Here is a 5,064-nt window from a genome sequence, read left to right as displayed (position 1 = left end):
GATCATCCAAAGATTGATATGGTAGGTTTCAAGAAATTTGTTAAGAAAAAGTTTAAAACTAACTGCTTAACATCTCAAGTGTATAGAGCTAAGAACTTGGCTGTTGAGACAATCAAAAGGGTCACACTCAAACTAATATACTCATTTAAGATATTATTGTGCTACTATTTTGCAAAGAAACCCAGGTTCAGTAGTTATTTTGGTGACTGAGACATCTGCTATGTACCCTAACCCAATATTCAAAAGGATGTTCATCATTTTTGCTGCACAAAAATGAGGCTTTATCAATGCTTGTAGACTTGTAATTGGGTTGGATAATATCATTTGAAAGGAGCTATGGGGGGTTATCCGATGATTGCTATTCGTAGATGTGACAGCCCCACCTTCCCCTAAGGCGTACCAAAGGGGTTAGGGGACTGCCTGTCCAACTCTCGCCAGGACTAACGAGCAGTTAAATGAAATCGAAAACGTTCAGAAAGGTAATAGCGCGCTCAAACGATTCAAAGTAGCCAAATGGCAAAACGAAAATCGAAACCACAATGAATAGTGGTTGCCATGTCACCATCCAACCAGATGCCAATCGAATACAGATATAGCCATATAACTCGGAAAAATATTTCCAAACCAAATAGGATACATGAACAAGGTAAATAGTTTTATACATATACGTTTGTAATTTACAAATAAAAGAAAAATATTTGGATCCAAGTACATTCAGAGTTTCCAAGCATCAAGGAGCTTTACACAGAATATGTATTAAAACTAGCTCAACTCGTACATCAAAATATCACAGTCTTCAAAAGTTGTTCCTTGTAAGGAAAACAAAATTTAATGGAGTGAGCTTTCGCCCAAGGAGGTACTGTCACTCAGGCATTCAAGGGGTACAAAATCACAGTGATACACTATTCAAATAAGTTCGTCAAGTAAGCACAACAAATATCACATTCCAAGAAGATTTGTAAAAGGATACGGTCGGCTCTCAAGAGCCCTTTTCCACTTTTGGCATACTTGATCTCACCTCATTGACGCTCCGTCAATGTTTAAAAGTACCGATACCGTAGACCCCACTTTACTCCCATTTCCTTCCACCTCACATACTCCTACCGGGCCCGAACTCCAAACAGTTCAATAAATGGTAATACTCGACTATACCGGAACCAAGAGTCTCATACTCAATGATTCCTTATAATAGTCCCCATGGTTTATCAATTTCCTCGACCAAGCCCTTACGGGCTCGATTCAATTGACCACCAATGGGGTTGAGCTCAGTGATAACAGTATAATTCGTTGGAGACACGTCCAAATGACACAGTTCAAGTATAATCAAGTCAATTCAAGTGATACAGTGAACAGTCAATTAAACCATATAGTGCGAGAGTGGTAAAGTACACCCTTGTCTCAACCAGTATCATCAGTAAACACAAACATTCCAATCATGTATCTCAAGTACAACAAAGCCAAGAAGTATCAATCATGTGAGTAGTACACTCACCAAGTAAGCAAACAGAATTTTCACACTTGCCCACCCGACGAGCGTTTCGGACCACCGTCACGCCCTAAAACATTCAAACAAGCACAATGAGACTCGCTTACGAGTCATAACCCATATCCACATACTACCAAAAATAAGACTCCATTAGAATGTATAAGCACCAAAGTAAGCTAGGGAAAGTCCGGAAATGAAAGTTAAACACTAAAACCCAAAAACAGATTTGACGTCATTTACCGTATTGGACACAACTGGTGCTACGATTATCGGATTGGGGTGTAATTTATACCATTACGAAGCTAAGACAGAGGTATACAAATTTTATGAAGGCTACTCAGTCCAGTTTACAATGTTGCTAGGTCAAATTTACCAAAATAACCCCAGATTTTCCAATTCAATGTTTACTGTGGCAGTCCTGATTCATTCAGTCATATCTCAACATATACAACTCCAATTCAAGTGATTCCAAAGCCATTTGAAAGCTAAGATTCAAGGCTATAAGTCTTAAGAAGACATCAACAACCAAATCAGTGGTATTCCTGGTCAAAACAACCAATTACAGAAGCTGATTAGCATGTTCGGATAGAAACAAGGCAGCAGGGGTATTTCAGTCTTTTCACAAGCTACGTTGCTCCAATTGGGCTGAAAATTTGCAGGCATATATTTAACTCAAGTATCTACAATTCATGTTCTGAGCAGGACCTGGTTTGGCCTTTACCATGGACAACCAGGCAGTGCAAAAACAGGGCAGATTCATCATCTAAGTTACAAATTCGTTTTCCTGCAAAAACAGGACATTCAAGCAGGACAGCCTACTTTGAGGAATCACGGACAGCAGTACACCTGGAGGAAAAATATGAAATTTTTACAGAACGAAGGCCCATGAGTCTAGTTTCCGATGCCACTGACGGTACCTCAATCGGATTTTTCTACATCAAGATATAAGCATTTTACTGAGACTGGTCAGTGAAAGCCAAAAATCTGGAAACTCATTTTTCACTTGTGAAAAACTCCTTTTCTCTTTTAAAACCACAAAAAAATTTATTCAAACCACTCATACACTTAAGTATGACATTCATATCAGCAACTTTAACATAATTTAAGCATCAAATTTCAACAAAAACCAAAGGTGAAGCTCAACTCTTCCTCTCTCCCACTTCGGACAATTTCAAGCTTTCACAAGAGTTACTTCAACTTTATTGCTGCCAATCTCACATCTAAGCCAGCAATTTTCTACCAAGATCAAAGACAGCATGCTATATATCATACGAAACAAGAAATATAACATTTATAGCAAAACTTCCTAGTGGAAACTCCTCAAAATTTCACAAGAAAAGCTGTAAATTGAGCTCATGTTTCTCCCTCGGTCAAATATGGAAATTTCATTTGACCAACCACTAGCTCACGTGGATGCTATATTTACACCAAGCTTCATCTATCAAAAGGGATTCAAGGATTCCCTAGTAACTTGCAGAAAAACAAGAGCCAAAAACTAGAAAACAAATGGTTATTCCTAGTTCAATCCAAGCTGGAAAATTTCCAGCAATAAAGCAAGTCTCTACAACCTGTTTCTACCTCAATCCAACCTCAACCAAACATACATCAAAAGCCTTTTAAAGTATGTGAAAGAAATTGAAATTCCAAGTCATGTTACCTTTGACACAAGCTAGAAGTTAACTCCCCTGTTTTGGTCCTTCTACCCGATCAAGCAAGCTGGAAATGGAAGTAAGACACAAGCTTCCTTTAAGTGTTCTCTCTCTGGTTCCTCTTGGTTGAAGTGGAAGCAAAACAAGAGAAATTTCTTTATTCTTCTCTCAAGCTCCTCTCGGCTGGAAGGTTGAAGGATGGCACAAATTTTTCCTCTCAACTCTCTCTCTACTCTTTCTCGGCTGAAGTGAGACAAAACAAGTGACCAGTCTTGTTTGTCATTATTTTTCTTTCTCTCGGTGGTTGAGCTGAAGAAAAGAAACAAGAAGAGGTAAATTTGGCTTAGTCAACTTGCATGCTAGTTGGACTTGGTCAAAAATGGAGGCAATGGAGAAGTATATCTCTCACGGTTGGGAAATTGGAGTAGGACAAGGGAAAAAAATTCCTGCAGCTTTCCTTGACTTTTCCTACTCTCTTGGCTGGAAAAATGAAGAAGAAATATCTCTCACCTCCCCTCTCTCTAGAACCAACCAAAGCAAGAGAAAAAGAATGAGGAATAAAGCTGCATGAAACTTCAACTGGATAGACATAACTCTAGTCTTGGTCAAGGTTGGTCAAGAGTTATTCTAACAATTACCCCTCACTTCTATATTCTCATGTTATATTCCTACTAATTTCTTATTCTAGTTTTCATTTCTATAAAGGTTGATCCAACACTAATATAGGGTACATCCAAGTTATTTAAAATAGTACATCCAAGTACATCCATGAAATTGAATGTAAAAGAAAGAGTAACGAGTTCTCAAAATCTCATTTCATAAGAAATTGGGAAATTTCAGCTTTGCATGATGATCTTTGGAAAATCGAATCTTGAGTTTGGCACGTCCAAAAATGGAAAACTTTACACCGTTGGAAACTAGGTTCAAAGTACTAAAATTTCCTAGAAGACATTTTTCCAAGATTCTAAACTGAAGGCATTCGTTTTTTCATCCCAAAGTGGCTGATCTGAGCAAGCGAGGCAGATTCAGTCTTGTTTTTCGGCAATCTTTGGAAATTCGGAAAAATTCACAGAAAGTGAACTAGCCTTTGAAATTCGTAACACAATAAGAGTTCCAAACAAGGTTTCAAACACTAGAAATGGAACTAAATTTGGAGTTTTTAGGAAGAAGATGTCACAGTCTAAAGTTGGTTAAAATTCACCACTAGAATAGTGAAGTTCCAAATTTGCCAAGCAATCTTTGGGGCATCATTTGGATATCGAAATGGCATTGAAATTACACCAAATTTGGTACACTTAAACTTCCATATGAGAACTACTTCTCTATCCAATTTCACGTAACAAATCCCATGGAAAATCATTTAATGAAATGACCAAAGTTTGGGAAAATTTTTAAAGTAAGTCTGCCAACCTTAGTTCTCCTTCTTTTCCAAAAGTTTTGTCCACTAAAACCAACCCCAATCCACTCCGTCTTTGAAACCAAGGGTCTATAAACATTTGATGAGCAATGGATGGGTGTTTGACATCAAAATTTTCAAAACAATACATTCCAAAACTAACCTAACCATTTGGCTAGCAAGAAAAGAAAGATTTCCACTTTTGCAGCTTTGCTACACTTTCGAACTCAGAACACCACTCACTCAATACAAGTTCAAATTGAGAATGGTTTATGGTATTGGAAACTAGATTCAAAAGGCTACAATTCATCAGAACAAGTAACAAGTAAACATAATACCTTCAATTCTAAAACAAGATCATGAAAAACCCAATAAATTTCGGGATCTCACAGTAGAGATAGTAACAACCAAATGTTCCCAATTGCGATGGCTCTTGTAGAGTCCGAATGATACAAATTGCACTCTATCTCACACACAACCCGTAACACACAAGCCCAAGGATCTAGAATATGGTATCAAAGTTTCGAGGGCAG

The 5,064-nt window shown here is 37.8% G+C and overlaps 1 long non-coding RNA gene across 1 annotated transcript; it reads right to left on the bottom strand.

Annotated features, from left to right (window-relative positions):
• Positions 1-697: 697 nt before the first annotated feature.
• Positions 698-3,392, bottom strand: LOC113713210 (uncharacterized). Its single transcript, XR_003453483.2, has 2 exons — positions 3,144-3,392; positions 698-1,556 (listed from the first exon to the last, which is right to left on the bottom strand). It is a non-coding gene; the product is annotated as an uncharacterized lncRNA (long non-coding RNA).
• Positions 3,393-5,064: the final 1,672 nt, after the last annotated feature.

This window comes from Coffea arabica, chromosome 10c, assembly GCF_036785885.1.
Source record: "Coffea arabica cultivar ET-39 chromosome 10c, Coffea Arabica ET-39 HiFi, whole genome shotgun sequence".
NCBI classification, from domain to species: domain Eukaryota; kingdom Viridiplantae; phylum Streptophyta; class Magnoliopsida; order Gentianales; family Rubiaceae; genus Coffea; species Coffea arabica.
The sequence above is the reverse complement of the archived record's forward strand: the minus strand, read 5'-3'. Positions and strand labels throughout refer to the sequence as shown.